We start from the raw sequence: 19794 nt of genomic DNA, 5'->3' as shown, positions 1-19794 counted from the left end.
TGAAAACCTATCCTGAGTTGCCCTGAGGTGTTTCCAAAAGCAAAGCAAACATTAGAACTGAACAGCGTGCTCTAATTCTCCACCCGTGGGGGGGAGGTGGGGGAGGGCCAGCAGGAGGGCAAGGTAGACTGTTGACGGCTGGGGCAGGCTTCAGGCTCAGCACCATCCAGGGGCCACTCCAGAGGCCCCCCAGATTCTGCCACTGGCCTTCTGATATTGTGAGAATGTCAGTCCTCCATAGGGAGTGATGGGTTAGCTGGGAAGCAGTGCATCATCTCTGGCTTTGTCCCAGCTGGCTCTGTGACCTGTAATAAGTCACCCGTTTATCTTCAGTTCTGCGAGCACATCTAGAATCAATATTTATTGTCCACGTGTCTAGATCAGTGATTCTCAACTTGACCACGCATCAGAATCACCAGGGGCCGGGGCCAGGGCTGACGTAAACACTAAATTCCTGGACCCACCTCCTACAATTCTCCATCAGCAGATCTGGGTCGGGGCAGTTAACCTCCCTTTTAACAGGCAACCCTGCCAGCCCTGAAACGGGCAGACCTAAGACTCACCCTTGGAAACTCTAAACTCTAGATCCACACTCTAACACAATTAAATTCTAATCCCAATCGTGTTGTGTTGACACTCCCCCACTGACTCAATCCCTGACAAGTATTTCTCTGCAGAAACCCAAGCCCAGAAAGCAAAATGGCCACATTTGTGCAAGTTTTAAGTGAAAACTTACTGCGTCTCCTCAGTTCCTGGATTGTGCTGGGGGTGGGGGGACCAGAAGCACGGTTGGGCCTTGGCCTTCACGAAACCTAAAATCTACCTGGGGAGATGTCTCCTTAGTGAAACAAACACCAGCGGACTGGAGAGGCAGCGAGCAAGTCAGGGATGGAGAGACTTCCGGCCCATCCGGAAGCAAAGGATAACGGGTGGCTCTAGGGACTGGAAACAAAGGTTGTGAGTGCAGCTTAAGGAGCTCCAGAAAGGTGGCAAGGAATCGCATTCAGCAGAGCAAGCATGAGCTGAAGGACAAGCTGCTCTATGGCATGGGGGAAGGGCCCTGCTGGAAGGGAGGAGGGGGAGGGGAGGGGGAAGGAGGAGAGGTGGGTGAGGGGAAAGAGGGGAAGAGCAGCATGACTGGGGCTTGAGGGGTGGAGAGCCGAGAAGGGCAGGGTCTGGGAGATGGGGCAGGGGCAACCACCTCAATAGTTGGATGATGCCTGTGCTGGGGTTAGGGGGCAGGTTGAAAATTCGGGTGCCAGAGTTTAGACTTGGTTAAATAGGTACAGGTGACTGGATGTCTTCGTCAGAGCATAATGTTAAGAGAAGGGCTTCTTCTGGAACAGGGCACAAACAGTCAGAGATGAGGTGAGCTGCAAGCCTGGGAGCTTCCATGGGTGATTCAATTCCACGGAATTCTGTGCACTGGGTTCCAAGGATTTCCATGTCCGTGGAGGACGAGGGTGTACTGGGTTGAACGGGTGTCTCCTACCCTAAATGCATGTCCTTCCTAGAATCTCAGAATGTGATCTTATTTGGAAAGGGGGCTGCTGCAGATGTAATATTAGTAGAGTTAAGATGAGGTCGCACTGAAGTAAAGTGGATTCTTCATCCACCACCACTGGCGTTCTTATAAGAGGAGAAAAGATACACAGACACTGAAGGGTGATGGCAGCCAGCAGAAGCTGGAGAGACTCGTGGACCGATTCTCACTCCGAACTACAAGAAGGAGCCAGCCCTGCCCACACTTTGATTTTGGACTTCCAGCCTTCTAATGTTTGTGGTTTTCAGACAGCCCTAAGCAACTAATACAGGGGGCTTGAGGAAGAAAAGAAGCTGAAGACACATCTATAGGGAGCGAAGGATGGCCAGGGGATGAAGAGGTAGGGCTGAAGCCCCATCACTGCACCTCCCTCCATCAGCATCCAGGGTGGACAGGCGGCACAGTTCTCAGGGGAGGAAACCGATGGACACAGCAGCCACCACACTCTGCTCTCCTCGCATGTTTTCTGATCCACCCTCTTCCACGTGTTTCCCAAACTGTTACCGCCATGGCCATGTGCTTAGGCAAGGTTCCTGAGCCGCCTCCAGAAATTAAACGTGTACCAATTGATTTTTTTTTCTAGGGCTAGAGGTCGAATTGGAGCTACAGCTGCCAGCCTACACCACAGCCACAGCAACGTGGGATCTGAGGCATGTCTGGAACCTACACCACAGCTCATAGCAATGCCAGATCCTTAACCCATTGAGTGAGGCCAGGGATTGAACCCACGTCCTCATGGTTACTAGTCAAGTTCCTTAGTACTGAGCCATGATGGGAACTCCCTCAACTGATTGTTAAGAGGGGGCCTTGTTCTCCCATGTAGGCATTGAGTCATTTCAAAGAGAAAACACAGAACCCCCATTTTCCTCCCTAGATTCTCGTCCTGGACAACCCCTATAAAATCAAAAATTGGAAAAGGCTGAAGGTAAATGGCCCTGATCACATGAAAATTCTTTTAGCGGCATATGGAGGTTCCCAGGCTAGGGATCTAATCGGAGCTGTAGCCACTGGCCTACGCCAGAGCCACAGCAACGCAGGATCTGAGCCATGTCTGTGACCTACACCACAGGTCATGGCAACGCCGGATCGTTAACCCACTGAGCAAGGGCAGGGACTGAACCCGCAACCTCATGGTTCCTAGTCAGATTCGTTAACCACTGCACCACGACAGGAACTCCGATCACATGAAAATTCTGACGGCTGGTTTTGCATGACTTTCGGGGTTCGTTGCCCGCCTCCACCAAACTGGTGTGGTATGTTGCTTGCTTCCTGAGGCTTGCCATCTCTCCCCCTGACACCCCAGTGACACTTCACCAAAGCCACCCTTCTGTCAGATCAGGGCCACTCATGTGCCCTGAGACTGTGCCACGTGGAAAAAAAGACACCTCATTCTGCCGCCTGGATGGCAAAGACACCTTTATCCGAGTGGCTGGATTATAAAAAAGTGGCTCTGCTGAGTGAGCCCCTAGAGGAAAAGGACATGACCCCTGGGGCAGGGAAGCGAGCTCGGCCAGCAAAGCCGTGGGGGTTTCAGCTCCCAAGAGGCCCACGTTTGCACAGAGCTGATGCTGCCCAGACGGAGGGCCCCAGTGCGGAGCTAAGGCTGTTTTCTCATCTCTATATGCAGCCGAAGGACCCTGCTGAGGGTGCTCCCCGCTGTCTGCGGGCTGCTGGATGCTACACCACTTCCTGTGTGTGTCTTTTCCAGGAGGAAAGCTTTGCTCTGATTCTTATCCATTTTCAGGTTTCTACCACCAACACCAGGCTGTCACGGAACACACCCCCAACGTGTCTGTTGAACATAAGTGCACGTGTCCAGTTCAAGCCTGGAAACCTCTTCTCTTGCTCAACCTCTTGTCTTGCTGCCGCTATACAAATCTTTTTTCCATCAGTTGTCCTATTGGTCTTTAATAGCTAAATCCAGACAAGAGATGTAAAATAAAATTCCATGGGGAAGGGAAGGTCAACTTTTAATCCTCCATGACTGGAGAAAAGGCATTATTATTGTTATTGTTATTATTTTACTGGTTTTCTTCTCTTTCTGCTTGCCCTTGTCCCAACTCACAAAGGCACCCCTTTGCTGTCAGCAAAGTCACTCTGGAGTTCCCTGGTGGCTCAGTGGGTTAAGGATCCGGCATTGTTACTGCTATGGCTCTGGTTACGACTGTGGCGCAGGTTCGATCCCTGGCCCCGGAACTCCTGCAGGTCTCAAGCACAACCAAAACCAAAACAGGATCACTCTGTGCCATCACCACCAGTGACTGAGACTAAGAAACACTGACCACCACGGAAAACCATCACTTCTGCCTATTCCCTTTGAAACTACCCTGAAAGCAACAGAGGAAATTAAACCGTGGCTTTCTCGAGGCTACCCCAGAGCTGGCTCACCCGGAATAACATCCCAGGGGCTGGCAGCAGGTCTGGAGCACAGCTCCTAGCTCAGCCCTTGAAGGGTAGGTCACGCAGGTGTCTCAAGGTGGTTGGGACCCCAGTGGGGCAGTTAAGGTGACAGATGTGACCTGTGAGGGGGGACAATGTCTCAGTTCCATGGTGATGAAAGAAGGAATGACTGCTCGGCCTCATTCCGGCTTTCCTGGGCTCAGGTCAGGCCTTTTAGATGATTTGTGAGAAACCTTTGAAGTCTGGTCATTTCACAGCTCCCGCTGGGCCTGCTTGAGTTTGCTGAAAGATAAGAGTTATTGGAGATATGAAAGATCAATGTAAAGGGAAGAGGAAGAAAAAAAAAAAACAGACTTGAGGCCGCTTCCTGTTGGAAAGCAAAGAAAAGCTGTGTTCTCTGCCGTCTCTTTGCCTTCCTCCCCCTGCTTCTTGATGGGGTGGGAGGGAGCCCCCAAATGAAGGGGGAGGGGCATTTGCTCTTAGGGCTCCAGATCAGATGGTTTAAACCAGGAAGGGGGAGCAAGGGCTGCTTGAGGACATGCCCTGTGTCCTCCTGTGCCCTGAATTCCCCAAGGAGTCAAAATCTGGAGGAAACTTATACCCTCTAGTCTGCTCAGATTGAGCACGATCCTTCGGAAAGCTTACCTTCTGGAAAACCGTGTATTTCAGCTCCCTAGGACTGCAGGAGCAAAGAACCAGAAACGGGCATCTGAAACAACTGAGTGTACATGCAGAACCGAATCACTCTGCTGTAGGCAGAGATGTTGACAACTTGGCCAATCAACTAGATGTCGATAAAACTTTAAAAAATGAAAACAAAAAAAACCACAAAAAACACAAAAAACCAACTGAAATGAGTTCTCTCCAGTTCTGGAAGCTCCAAGTCCAAGACGAAGTCGTCCACGGGGCCAGGCTCCCTCTGAAGGCTCCAAGGAAGGCGCTTCATCTCTTCCAGGTTCTGGACGTTGCCAACAAGCCTTGGCACCCCTTGGCTTAGGGCAGTGTCCTTCCAGTCCTTGCCTCTGCCTTCATGTGGTGTCCCCCTGCGGTCCTCTCTGTGACTGTGTCTAGGTTCAGCAGTCAGATTGGATCAGAACCCACCCACTGGACCTCATTTTACCTTAATCACCTCTGTAAAGACCCCTTCTCCAAATGCAGTCTCATCCTGGGGTGCTGAGGGGTAGAGCTTCAACAGGAATTCTGGGAGGCACACAGTTCAGCCCATAACCATCATCCTTCCAAGGATGAGATGGGAACGCAGACTCACTCCCACCATCCGGGTGTCCGAGGGCCACAAACCTGCCTCGTTCATTCCCACGGAGCCTCTGCAAGGGGGACAGAGCAGTTTCCTTTGTCATTCATCTTACCTCTGGGCCCTCTGGCTGAAACCATCACCCTCAGTGGAAATTGGTCCATCAGGAAATATGTATTGGTAGTTTCCGCTCCCATCAGTGCCCTTCTCTCCTCCCCACCCTCATATCCAAGATGGCAGCGGGTGCACAGGGAAGCTCGTGGTCCCCACGGGGAGGGCACAGGTCTCCTGGTCTTGTCCTTCCCCTGCAGTGGTGCCTTCTGCCAGGAAGCTGTGCTGGTCCTGGTGAGTGAGCTGACACGTGCCCTTCCGGGGGTGCACGGCTGCATCTGCCTTTTACATCCAGCTGATGTCCCCACTAAAGGCCATGAATGGAGGGCTTAGGCTTGGGGGCTCTCAGGTGTGACCACGTCACCTTGAAGACCCCTAGGGCTGGTAGGATATCCACTCCATCTCTGCCTAAGGTGGTCCCCTCACAGCCGCTAGCTCCCAGAAGGCTCTTGGTTACAGGCTATCCTGGCTCGGGGGCCACTGAGGATCCCTGGGTCCCCTCTGCACTGCAGAGAAGATGAAGGCCCTCGGGCACCGTGGCTGCAGTTCACTCATCCCATCTTCCTGCAGTGGTGCTGTACTCCCCAATACCCACGTGCCCCTGTGTTGCCATGGGGTCATCCAAGCAGAAGACAAGCCCATCTTCTCTGGGCCCCCACCCAGGACGTTCAACTTGGGGCAAATTGGGGCAAAGGTATGTGGCCTCTGGCTTCCCCCACCTCAGCTTCCATCCCCACCCTCATCCGCCAGCGCTGGAAAACTCCTGCGTCCCCCACTCCTCGTGCAGAAATGCGTATGCGATGTCCTGAGTTTTCTGGATTGTAAGGACCTCAGAGAGTAAATTTCAGGGTCTGGATCTTGATATGGTAAATAGAAGATAAAGGAATTTTAAAAACGATCTTTTGGGAGTTCCTGTTTTAGCTCAGCAGGTTAAGAACCCAGAGTATCCACGAGGATGCGGGTTCAATCCCTGGCCTCGCTTGATGGGGCAAGGATCTGGCATTGCTACAAGCAGATGCAGCTCAGATCCCATGTTGCTATGGCTGTGGTGTAGGCTGGCAGCTACAGCTCTGATTCAATCTCTGGCCTGGGCCCTAAAAAGACAAAAAAAAAAAAAAAATTCTCTTGCCAATGCCCAGCTTTCCAGAACACTGTCTTGGAATTGTCTTGTGGTTCAGCAGGTTAAGGATACAGAGTTGTCACCATTGTGGCTGTGGTGTGGGTTCAGTCCCTGGCCCCAGAAGTTTTGGATGCCATGAGTGTGGCCAAAAGAAGAAGAAGAAGAAGAACACTGTCTTGCTGGAGATATAAAAGCTATGTTAGATATCAGAAGCCCTAAACCTAGTGCCTCTTGCAACTTCTTCCCAAGCCCTACCTCCTCGGGAAGCCAGAGGGCAGCCCTCTCTACATGCAGCCCCCAGCTGAGCCAAGGCTTTGAGGGTGGCTCCCCTGTCCATGGAGCTGACCCTGAGGTTCTTTCTCAGGCCATCTTCTTATTCCTTGAGCCCAGGAATCTCCAGCTCTTCTCAAGTGGAAGGACAACAAACTCTACAAACAATAAAGCTTAAGAATTATTTCAAGATCCATTCTGCCCTCCTCCCGGACCTTGATTCTTAACTCAGGGGCCAAGGATTTGACCAAATTCCTGGTTCTCTTATGGCCCCACCTCCCCTAGCCTCAACAGCTCCCAGCCAGCAAGGGGGTTGGATGTGGCTCCTGTGGCTGCCGTGATGCATCAGCACAAACCAGGAGACTTAAAAGTGACTGAACTTTATCCTCTCACAGTTCTGGAAGCCAGAAGTTCAAAATCAAGGTGTCAGCAGGGCTGGGCTCTCAGCCACATTTGTGACCTACACTGCAGCTTGCAGCAACGCCAGATCCTTAACCCCCTGAGCAAGGCCAGGGATCGAACCTGCATCCTCATGAACACAAGTCACGTTCATAACCCGACGAACCACAATGGGAACTTGAAAGCTGCATGGATTTTTATATAATCACCTTACCCCTCCCTTCAGCTGTCGGAGCTCCTGCAAATTCTGGCTGACAGCACTCGCTGGGCACACCCCTCCTCCTTCGGAGACAGCCCTCCCCCTCCCTCCTGGTCTTTTATGACCATTTGCTTATCTGTTTATACCCCTTTTTGTTCCAAAAAGGATTTCAGGCAGACGGTTTTTATTACCAGGCTAAATGAACACAGCGAGACCATGTAGCAAATACAGGCTTCTCTGCAGACATAAATTTCCATGAAGCCAACATGAAAAAACCCAAAAGCACTTGGAAATTAAAATGAGGCTGTTAAGTTTGACATTCGGCTCCCTTTCTTTTCATGATGCACTGAAACAGTATGTTTCCCCGCTGTCCTGCCTTTGCAAAAGCTTGGTGAGCACTGCCTGGTTAATTGGTTTATGGCAGAGGCTTCTAACTGAGACGGGAGATTCTGGGTTATTGGGCTTTGGAGACAGTAATGAGGAGTTCCTGTTGTGGCTCAGCGGGTTAAGAACCTGTCATAGTGTCCCTGAGGATGTGGGTTCAATCCCTGGCCTCGCTCGGTGGGTTAAGGATCCAGCGTGGCTGCAAGTTGTGGGGTATCTTGCAGATGTGGCTCAGATCCTGTGTTGCCATGGCTGGGGTGTAAGCCTACAGCTGCAGCTCCCATTCAACCCCTAGTCCAGAAGCTTCCATATGCCAGAGTGGCCAAAAAAGGAAAAAAAAAATAATAGTAATAAAGGTGTCTCGTCTTATGACCTCAGAAAGGAGATTATGAGGAAGGACCCTCATTTGCAGACCAGAAACATACCCTGAGGTCGAGGCAGCCCTGAGCAGCTTGCCGGAGTCAAGGCTCAGGGAAGCCACCAACCAGGGTTTAAGGTCCAAACTAGTGGAGGCCATCCAGGCCTCCTGACGTCACATGATGAAAGGAAGCTCTTTCTCAGGCTCAAAGTTGTTCTCCTTTTTACCTTATTTACAGAGAATTGGAAAGATCTGGCTTCACTGCTCCCAAAAGTCATTTTAGGAGTTCCCATTGTGGCACAGCAGAAACAAATCCGACGAGTATCCATGAGGACGCGGGTTCTATCCCTGGGCTCGCTTTGTCATGAGCTGTGGTGTAGGTCACAGAGGCAGCTTGGATCTGGTGTGGCTGTGGCTGTAGCATAGCCTGGCAACGGTAGCTCCGATTCAACCCCTAGCCTGGGACCCTCCATGTGCCGTGGGTGCAGCCCTAAAAAAGAAAAAAAAAAAGTCATTTTAAGAGAAAAAGATGTGAGTCTGTGTATGCGCATGTCCACTGTGTGTCCATAGGCGTGAGTGTGCACACGTGTGTGTGTAAAGGGAAGAAGATGGGGGCAGGAGGCAGAAGGGGAGAGGAAGGCACAAACATCCCTCCCAGCTTATCAACCTGAATATTCAGAGTATTCCTCTCTCTTTGGAAAAGGGCCTCAGAGCACCCCAAGAACATCTGACGTTCTCATCCACACACCCCCCAATTCACGGTAACAGATATTTTTGAAGGTGCTTCAAGCTGGGACCCAGGGAAGTCACCCCGGTCCGTCAGCTGCAATGGACGGAGGCTAGGACGAGGAGTGGAGGAAAGGCCTTTCAGAAAACCACGTGGAGACTCACACCTGCTCATTCGGCGAATCTTGATCGAGGACTGGTGCCGGCTCTCAGAGCTCCACCCTGAACACGCCTGCTCTAACAGCTGGCTTTTCTAACCTCTGGAGGGAGGGGTGGTGACGCTGGGCCAGCACCTGGTGGAGGCGAGAATTTAGGGCTTAGGTGGGAGGCTGGATCTTTCTAGAACCAGCTATGAGGACCAGACAAGATGCCTGGCGCTGATGACAGCTGCCCCACGGAGCTGTCTGCACCATTCAGTACCAGTTCCTGGAAGGACACTTAGTAAATTACAAGGCACCTCAGAGGTGTGACACCTGACATCAGGGGATCTTCCCCAAGGTGAGGGGTGGCAATTAGGAGAAGTCCAGGGCAGGCTCGCTCTTGTCCAGAATAGCAGTGCGGAATTTCCATTGTGGCTCAGCAGGTTAAGAACCCAACTAGTACCCATGAGGACATGGGTTCAATCCCTCTCAGTGGGTTAAGGATCCAGCATTGCTGTGAGCTATGGTATAGGTTGCAGATGCAGTTCAGATCCCGCATTGCTGTGGCTGTGGTGTAGGCTGGCAGCTTGCAGCTCCAATTTGACCCCTAGCCTGGGAACCTCAATATGCTGCAGGTGTGGCCCTAAAAAGAATTTAAAAAAAAATAGTATCCAGAATGGCAGGTGGATGACCTTGCGTCTTCTCCAGCCCCACCTGATGCCACGCGCCCGCCAGGTCCTGCAGTTAGCTACATGCTGCCTCCTCCTGTGATGCCCAGCCTGCCCGCCCCAGGCCGAGCAGCCTAAGCACCATGCGTCCTTGAGAAAGGAAGTACCTGCTAGGGAAGGTCACTATGTCATGGCCTCAAATTCACCCTGCAAGGTGGGCTAGCATCCTGGCATTTGGCTCTTGGAATTAGCCAGAATAGAGACATTAGGGACTAAACTTGAGTCTGCTCACCCACGTGCGGTAAAGTCAGTCTACTGACACCGGGATGTGGGTGTGGTGACGGAGGCGGGCAGCGTCTGGGACAGCTAGTGCTCAATAAGCAACCCCACTCCCCCGATCCCCCCACACCCCCAACACCCCCCACTGCCTGCCGTGTTTGGTGTTTTGGGGAAGCATTTTCTTAAAGGCCAGGTAGGGGAGGCAGGGCGCAGGGTGTGCGATCCTCTCGTGCACAATCTCTGATTGGCTGACGGTGAGGTTGCAGAGTGATGTCACAGGGGTTTACATCATCAACCCTTTGGTGCCCCTGGGTCTGGGGGCTGCGTGTGCTCAGTCATCAAGTCGTTCGCTTCTTCCCCTTGGTGGACTTAGCATCTGTAAAACAACTCAGGAAATGCGCATCAGATACTGTACCTCAGAGAGGGGCTAACGCAGAGGATGTGGGGGAGGGGTCTGGCCTGAGAAGGCCCCTGTGTCCAGAGCACAGGAGAGCGATTCGCAAACACGGGGTTGTGTCGAAGTGCCTGCTGGGGACGTTGTTGTCAGCTAAATTATGGACACCAGATAAATCCAGCTGGAGTCCTGTTTCACAAATGTGCTCTTTGAATTTTAGAAACGTCGTATAACCAACCGACCATCATTAGCCAACATGTTTATGCTCTGACAGCCCCAAAGAAGCCCAGCCTGAACTAAGGTACACTTCGCTTTGGTAAACAAAAGTGTAAACAAGAACCGATTTAATTAATTTCCCGACGGGTCTTCCCTGTGACATACACTCGCCATCAATTGACTTTTCTAGTTTCTATTTGAAAATGTCCTTACTAAGCAAAATTCTATCTGACTTTCTTTTTTAAGTTTGGTTGATTTATGATGTGGTGCCAATTTCTGCCATACAGCAAAGTGACCCAGTCATATATATACACATTCCCTTTCTTACATTATCTTCTTACATTATCTTCCATCACGGTCTATCCCAGGGGACTGGACATAGTTCCCTGTGCTGTACAGCAGGACCTCACTGCGCATCCATTCTAAATGTAGCAGTTGTGTCTACTAACCCCAAACTCCCCATCCGTCCCACCCCTTCCCCTCCCCCTTGGCAACCACAAGTCTGTTCTCTATCTGACTCTCTTCCTAAAGGGACTATGAAACGCTATTAGCCCCAGTCATTCTTGAAGGATTATTTCACGAAACGTGCAAACATTACAATTCATAGTTGATGGGAATTCTTCCCAGTAGGCTGTGTGGTTTCGGGACAGTTATTGGGTTTGCCTTTAATGTCACTTTGTTGTCACTTATCTCAGGATAAGAGGGTGTCCCAAGGCAGCTTCAGAAGACAAAGCATGAGATTAAGAAAGCATCTTTCTTTTGCTTTGTATTTGGAAGTGAACTTTTTTTTTTTTTTTGTCTTTGTACCTTATCTAAGGCCACACCCTCGGCATATGGAGATTCAATTAGAGCTGTAGCCACCAGCCTACGCCAGAGCCACAGCAACACAGGATCTGAGCCGCGTCTGTGACCTACACCACAGCTCACAGCAACGCTGGATCCTTAACCCACTGAGCGAGGCTACGGATTGAACCCGCAACCTCATGGTTACTAGTCGGATTCATTAACCACTTAGCCATGACGGGAACTCCTGGAAGTGAACTTGACTGCTGCCATTACTGATGTGGCCTCTTTCGCTCTATCGATGCCACCTATGTTCAAGTCTCTGTTGACAGATGAGATCTTCCTGGTCCTGATGCAAACCACAGTCTCATTCTACATAATAAAAACAGTCATAAGCAGTGAGCCACAGATATCACTAGCTCTTGTGGTTGAATTCTGAATTACCCCCAAAGATAGGTTCAAGATCTAATCCCTGGTACCTATGACTGTGACATTATTTGGAAATAGGGTCTTTGCAGATGTAATTAGTAAAGATGAGGTCAGACTAGAGGAGGGTGGGCCCCTAATCCAACATGACCGGTGTCCTTAGACAGTGCTATGTGCAGAGAGAGACACACAGCAGGGTGCCCTGTGAGGAGAGAGGGAGAAATTGGAGGGATATAGCTCAAGACAGAGACACAGGGATTGCCAGCCACCAACGAAGCTGCAAGGAAGGATTCTACCCAGAGTCCCAGAGGGAGCCCAGCCCTGCCAACACCTCGAATTTGGACCTCTGGCCTCTAGAACTCAGAGAGGATAAATTTTTGTTGCTGTAAGCCACCTACTTGGTGGTACCTTATTACAGAAGCCCCAGGAAACGAATACATTTTTAGGCTTCTTCCTTCATGAGAAAGGCATACTCCCCCAAGTCTGGTTTTGCAGGTCAATCTCTTTTCTTTTTTTTCTTTTTAGGGCCATACTCATGTCATATGGAAGTTCCCAGGCTAGGGATCAAATCGGAGCGGCAGCTGCTGGCCTACACCACAGCCACAGCAACGCGGGATCCAAGTCTCATCTGCGACCTACACCACAGCTCATGGCAATGCCGGATCCTTAACCCACTGAGTGAAGCCAGGGATCAAACCCGCATCTTCATGGATAGTAGTCAGGTTTGTGAAAGCTGAGCTACAGTGGAAACTCTGCAAGTCAGTTTTTAGGTCAAGAAGTACAATCTGAAACCCAAATCCAGGTATCGAACCCGCATCTTCATGGATAGTAGTCGGGTTTGTGCCTGCTGAGCTACAGTGGAAACTCTGCAAGTCAGTTTTTAGGTCAAGAAGTACAATCTGAAACCCAAATCCAGAATCTAACAGACATTCACACATAAATGATCGGAGTTCCACCCTCTCCTGGCCTCACTTGTCCTTGGGGCAGTTTCATGCCATTTTCCAAAAGAAAACATCTTTTTGCAGAACAGTCCCAGGACCCCAATTTGAAATGCAGACTGTGCCTGAGATGGATGGTCTGGCTGGTCCTCACCCTCCTCCACCTGGAGGGTCAGCAAGTCCTGAGTCCTCCTCAGTGAGGAGATGAGACTGTCCATCCCTGCCATGGTCCCTGTTCCCTTGGCCCCTCGCAGGATGGGCACAGCCTGAGGTTGGTTGGTTCTTGACTGTTGCAGTGGGACTGGTCCTGGCTCCTCATCCCACCCAAGCCAATAGCAGGCAGAGAAGGATTTATCTCCACCACAATGGGCCTGCCTCAGATAAAGCCAGGACCCCAAAAGGTCCCAGCCCCAAAACCAGCACCTCAGACACCTGGTGCTCCCCACAGCCCTTTCGACACAGGGGTGACAAAACCCTCCTTCAGGGGTCCCTGTGATGGACAACGTGCCGCCCATCAATTCATTCAACCACACGCTCACCAAACCCAGAGCTCACTGCTCTTTTAACCAAAGATGGGGGCCCCCTTTCCAAGGCCATGCTCCCCAGGTGCCCATGAGCAGAGAAAAATCCCTCGTCCTTCACCCTGTGGCTCCAAAGAGGCCTCAGAAGAGGCAGTGACCTTGACTTTTGCTCTTTGAGCTTCATGTGGCCTTTAGACCTCGCTGGACACAGACCCTGCGACCCCAGAGAGAGGGTCAGGAAGGGTCCGAGGCCCAACAGGCAGTTGCGACGAAGACAGACCCATGGCTAGAAAACCAGCAGTCCTTCCGTGCTCATGATGCAGTGCAAGGGGCATGACAGGTAAGGCTGGAGAGGGACTCTGGTCCCCCCGTGGGCCCCCTGAACCCAGCCTCAGTGGAAACAAGGCTGAGTCAGATACAAACCCACCTGCCAGGGCAGACAGGTCAGTGATGCCAAGCTGTGTGGGCTGCAGTAAGGGTTCAGGGCGAGCCTGCCAGCTCATTTTGGACAGGTCACACACACAGCTGTCCCTTGGATCTGTAGGGAATTATTCCAGCTTCCCTCTCACCCACCCAAAATCTGAGGCTGTTTAAGTCCCTTATGTAAAACAATGTAATATTTGCATATAACCTACACACAGCCACCTGAATACTTTAAATCACCTCTAGATTCCTTATCATACCTAATATAATATAAAGAGTTGCCAGCACACCGGAAATTCAAGTTATGCATTTTGGCACTTTCTGGAAAAAGTGTTTTGAATATTTTTGATCCATTGGTTTAAGCCCTGGATGCAGAACCCACGGATACAGACTATAGTGACAGGAGGCCAGCTACCGAGGCCAATCTGCCTGCCTTCAAATCCTGCCTCCACCACTTGGTATGACCTTGAGCAAGTTAACTTCTCGAAGCCTCCATTTCCCCATCATAAAACTGGGGGTGGGGTGTTAATAGCAGTACCTAAAGCAAAGGCCTGTTTTAAGGATAAACTTACCAAATGTACGTGATGTGCTTAAAACAACTAGCACACCCTGAGTTCAGTACCGTTGTTATTCTTATTGTTAATACCAGGAATTTGCCAAAAGTCAGACCTCTGCAGAGTCAACATGAAACCACGAAGAAAGGATTCCATGAAATGTATCTGACGGGACATTCTGTTGATTAATCGAGCAAAGTCAAGTTTTACAGTGGTCTTCCCAGCAAGATAGTTGAGTCCGCTCAGACTCAAGTGGCCGCTATGCGGCTGAAATCAAACGGGACCCAAACTAGTGACCAGAAACCACATAGGTAACATTTCTTTCACTCAGTTCATTCATCCTACAAACTTCCACCAACTTTCTCATGCGTGTCAGACCCTAGGCTGGCTCCCTGAGGAATCAAAAAATGAATCAAGCTTCAAAGACCAGTTGAGATCAGAAGAAAGGTGATCTAGTCATTCATCACGAGCCTTCCATCATCCATCTGTCGATCCATTTAATCCCTCCGTCCACCCGTTTAATCTGCAGTATCTGCTGGTTTCCATCATATCCACAGGGGCAGAGGGGCATTTTACTAAGTATAGTGGGAACCTCTAAATAGAAAGGGTCAGGGCCTGTGAATGACTCTAACCTAAAGATGATTTTGTTTAGAACAGTTACTTCTAGAGATTTAAAAAAAAAAAAAAAAAGTGGTTCCTATTGTGGCTCAGCAGTAACAAACCTGACTGGTATCCATGAGGATGCAGGTTTGATCCCTGGCCTCGCTCAATGGGTTAAGGATCCAGCGTTGCCGTGAGCTGTGGTGCACATCACAGATGCGGCTCAGATCCCGCATTGCTGTGGCTGTGGTGTAGGCCGGCAGCTGTTGCTCCGATTGGACCCCTAGCCTGGGAATGTCCATATGCCGTGGGTGCAGCCCTAAAAAGACAAGGCTACATGGCTTTGGGCTGTCAATCTTCAATCAATAATATATAACAGACACTTTTGAACTCCTGCTCCAAACACCCAGCCACAAGATGTTCCCATCTCTGCCGTCACAGTCCTGTTGGCAGAGACACAGGACAGGCTCCAGTTCCCGCCCAGGGCCATTTGCCCACACATGAGTTCCCTCGTTGTGTCTCTTTCTAAGTGCTGACCAAAGCCACGCAGACGGGGGAGTCCTGTGGGAGGAACACAGGAGCCGAGCCGCTGCCTTGGAGCATCATGGTGGGACCCATGAGGAAGGGCAGACGTGGCGTCAAGGTGACTGGTTCTCAGCCATTCTGAATCCCAGTGCAGCTGCAGCACACCTGAAGTGGCTGCAGGCCATCCCAGCGCCACCAGCCTTTGGGAGAACCTGCTCTAGCCTGACTGGGTTCTCAAGTCCTACTTGTACGTTCCCCAAAGCCACCTTCTTCATGATGCCTCATCTCCAACTCACAGCCAACTGTCCCTTGTTATACCCCATGCCCTCAGCCCACCCAGCTCCACACCACCCCCTGCAGGCATCACAGAACTGCCTGTATCCGCCACTGTAGCCAAAAACAAAACAAAACCCAGCTGTACCTTGATCGAAACTCACCGGCACGCGCCCAGAGCCTGCAGCCACCGGCAGGTTGAGAAACTCCACGTTGCTCAACAGGACAAAAGTTCAATGCAGTGTGATGCCAACTGCCAGGGGACTGGCTCAGCAGGGTGGATGGTCAGGGGACCAGGAGGGGACCCGCGAGGGGTGTGGTCATCAGCAGGAACCGGACTGTTGCTGGGGGTGATGCAGGGGACATGGACAGTGCACAGCCAATAGCAGGTGCAGCCGGGCTGGGCTGGACGGTGGACGGCTTTCAGTGCCAGACTGGGCGGTCAAGGCTTTGTCCTGTCAGAGTGTCACCAGAGGGTATTTTAGGGAAGAGATGGCTGTGCTCGGATGGAGCCAGCATTTTTCTAGGCGCAGAGATGACCTTTCTGGTTGGTCCTGAATGTCCGCTCTGGCCCAGCGGCCTCATATGGTGTGCGAGGCAGTTAACCATCCAACCAAATGACACGTGTGCCCACGCGGGCCTGTCCCAAAGGACACAGTCACTGTCTAGTCACTATCCTCTCATATGCCCTGGCCTGGAAGCTTCCCGTCGTGGAAGAGGGAGGACCGAAAGGTGGCAGTGTCCCTGTAGAGTCCACACCCCGCCAGTTCCCACAGCAGCCAGGGACCCAGAGAGGCGGATGGGACCCCAGGGCCTCTGCAGGTGAGTCTGGGGCGAGGTGACGAGTTGGGAGGCTTGGGGGCTGGCTGTCATTTGTCTGGGGGCTGTGATGCCCGGTTGCGTCTGTGCGAGGCTGCTGGGAGTTCTCCAGGTGGATGGTCTCACCCCCTGCAGAAGGGCAGCCGCACCTGGGCCTGGGGACCTTGGGGACCCGCCACAGGTATGAGGACAGCTGGGCTCCTAATGAGCCAGGGGGACAGAGTCTGGTTCCTAAGATTTGGGGCAGAACCCTTTCATCACCGGAGGGGGCTTGGGCTGGGAAAACGGGAGCTGTGAATGTCTGGACAGGGGACAGGGGAAGGGGAGGGACGCTTGTCTTGGCCCCCTGTGCACTTGAGTGTCTGGAGCCTCCGGATTGCGGGATCTTGTCCTCCCCACCCCCTCCCCGCAATGCACACAGACACCGGCATGGGAGATTACAGATCTCGCCTGATAAGGTAAAAATGGTACTGAAGAGGGGAAATCCCACGCCATCCAATCCCCGAGGTAATCCTTCAACGACCTTGAACCCCCACATCCCCAGCAGCTGCCGAGGTCTTCTCGGGGTGGGCAGGAGGGGCAAGGCCTGCGGGGGAAAACCTCAGACAGTGTAGATGGGGATCTGGGGATCCCCAGACCCTGCAGCCCCTCAGGACACTGGCTTTTGGGGGCACATTCCCACCGAGAGACTTCATTCCTGCCCTTTTCAAGGCCCCAGGTCTCTTCATCACTCAGGTTGGTTTTGAAGTCTTGGGGAACCACGGCATAGCCCCACCATGTCGTCCTCCCAGCAGCTCAGCTCTGGGTCTCCTGCGGGGCTGGCTTCCGGGGAGTCGGAGCAGGTGTATTTATCTGTACCTTGATAAAACCTCCATAGCACACCTTGCCTTACTGGGTGTCCTTCCTTCCAGGGCTTTCTGGCGTTTATTTATATTATCTTAGCATCTTCTAGACAGCTCTGGGAAGCTGCTGTTATGATGGAGATAGCCAGGTACAGCCAGGCTGTTTGCCCCAAATGAGTCTGACCGGAAGCCAGCCTCCATTCTTATCTGGCTCCATCTGCTTGGCAAATCCCTAAAGCCTACTGTGCTCTACTTACCCATCTCTCTAATGGGAGCAATGCTTCCTAAGCATCTGCAGAGGAATCTGGAAAAAGAAAGAGAGAGTTTCTTCCTTTGATGCCATGAAAGTGTCACTATGAATATTTCCTGCTTTCCAGTTTGTTTTTTAAAAAGGTCAACAACATTGAATATGTCCATTTTTGTTTTTCAAAAACATCTTTTTTTCGGAGTTCCCATTGTGGCTCAGTGGTTAACGAATCCAGCTAGGAACCATGAGGATGCGGGTTCGATCCCTGGCCTTGTTCAGTGGGTTAAGGATCCAGCATTGCTGTGAGCAGTGGTGTAGGTTGCAGACGCGGCTCAGATCCTGTGTTGCTGTGGCTCTGGTGCAGGCCGGTGGCTCCAGCTCCAACTCGACCCCTAGCCTGGGAATCTCCATATGCCGCGGGAGCGCCCTAGAAAAGGCAAAAAGGCAAAAAAAAAAAAAAAAGCATCATTTTTCCGCTTCTATCAGGGACTGTCTTACATGGCACAGAACAAGAAGTCTAAAAGCCTATTTTCAGGGCTTCTCCCGATGTCTTTTTTAAAAACCAGACAGTCACTCTCGCCAGCTCGGGAGTGATTCTTGGCGCTTTTCAACTCAAACCTCCTTCCCTCCAGCTGATCTTCATAATCTCCACTCAGTGGAGGCGAGTCCTCACACCGCTGGCAGGACGAGCGGCTGCCAGGGCCATAGGCTTTTGGCCACCAACAGCTGCCATGCACAGGAATTTTCCACTGGGGGCTGTTTGCTGCGAGGGTGCCCTGAACTTGCCTAAGAAAGCCTCCCCCACGGGGTGAGTGTGTGAAGGCAAGAAGGGAGAAGCTAGGATTCCTCATCCTCTTCTCTTTCTGGGGCTGGGGGGGGGGGGGGCCCGCCAGGGTGCAGGGAGGGGGGCAAGCAGGGTCTCTTGGCTTGAAGAAGCAAGCCCCCTAGAGACAGCAGTTCACCCCCATCTTGGATGGTCATCTCCCCAACACACACACACATACACACACACACACACACCCCTACAGCTTCCCTGGAACAAGAGAGAAATGAAAGCTGGGATTTAAAACCCCAGGTCTATTTCTGTTGGCGGCCTCTCTTGGGCACAGGAGACCAGCAATAGCTTTGTTTTCAAAAGGCTCCTCCTTGGCAGAAATTTGCAGAGGCATCTGGGGTACACTTGAATGAAGAAAAAAAAAAAGAAACCTAGGCAACCATAGTTTTTGATTTCTCTCTCTTTTTTTTTTTTTTTTTTTTTTTTGCTGTGTAGGGCTGCACTTGTGGCATATGGAAGTTCCCAGGATAGGGGTTGAATCGGAGCTACAGCTGCCAGTCTACACCACAGCCACAGCAATGGGGGATCCCAAGCTGCGTCTGCGACCTACACCACAGCTCACGGCAACACCAGATCCTCCACCCACTAAGCGAGGCCACATCCTCATGGATACTAGTAGAGTTCACTTCCCCTGGGCCACAGTGAGAACTCCCCATAGTTTTTGATTCTGCAGAACAGCTTGCACAAGTGTCTCTTACTCCATTCAAACTAGATATATTCTGGAGTTCCCATTGTGGCTCAGCAGGTTGAGAATCCAACTAGTATCTACGAGGATGCAGGTTCCACCCCTGGCCAGCCTCGCTCAGTGGATTAAGGATCCAGCGTTGCTGTGAACTGTGGTGTAGGTCACAGACAAGGCTCAGATCCAGTATTGCTGTGGCCGTGGTGTAGGCTGGCCGCTGCAGCTCCAATTCAGCCCCTAGCCCAGGAACTTCCATATGCTGCGGGTGCAGCCCTGAAAAGAAAAAGAAAAACAAATAAAAAAACAACTAAAACCTAGATGTACTCTGTGGTTTAAGTAAGGAGAATCTCCATGTCCAGTCCTCAGGTCTGCTAAGGAGCAGGATGGCTTCACGGGCCTGCCACCTGCCGGCTACACAGGACGATGCACTAGGACCAGCCCGGCTTGGTCTGATGTGTTGCGGTTGCCATCCTGAAATTATTCATAAGTGTTGAACAAGGGGCCTACATTTTCATTTTGCACGGTTTCATCTGCATTCATCATTCTCTTAGTAGGACTTCTGACATCTCAGACCTGAGCCAATTCAGTCTAAACTTTGTACATGTTTGTAAAACACACATCGAAGTAGCACTAGCCTCCACCCAGGACTGACCCCGCCATGTCCTTACCGCTGCGAGTATCATTCTTGGGGGCCAAGAAGAGTTTTGTTTTCAAGGGCCATCCAGGAAAATATAAATGCCCTGGGGGGGGACACTTCTTGGCCAGCATTAATACATGAGGTAGGCTGAGTGCCTGTAAGGGGCTGGGGTCCCAGAAAGAGGACCTGGGTGATAAGAGGGGGTGGCGTGAGGGGGTGGGGTGCTGGGA

The 19794-nt window shown here is 51.5% G+C and overlaps 1 protein-coding gene across 4 annotated transcripts in view; it reads left to right on the top strand.

The window, feature by feature from the left end:
* CLDN14 (claudin 14) overlaps window positions 1–19794 on the top strand; it is a 79917-nt gene that overhangs the window by 40224 nt on the left and 19899 nt on the right. The window contains exon 1 of one of the 4 annotated variants that reach the window (XR_307263.2): window positions 15004–16324. The exons of 1 other annotated variant lie outside the window; for it this stretch is intronic. The gene's annotated coding sequence lies outside the window, so the exon portion shown is untranslated. Of the gene's footprint in view, window positions 1–15003; window positions 16325–19794 lie in introns of those variants that run through there. 2 more of the 4 variants (XM_021068340.1, XM_021068339.1) reach the window with 2 other exon arrangements.

This window comes from Sus scrofa, chromosome 13 (genome assembly GCF_000003025.6).
Source record: "Sus scrofa isolate TJ Tabasco breed Duroc chromosome 13, Sscrofa11.1, whole genome shotgun sequence".
NCBI lineage: Eukaryota > Metazoa > Chordata > Mammalia > Artiodactyla > Suidae > Sus > Sus scrofa.
The sequence above is the reverse complement of the archived record's forward strand: the minus strand, read 5'-3'. Positions and strand labels throughout refer to the sequence as shown.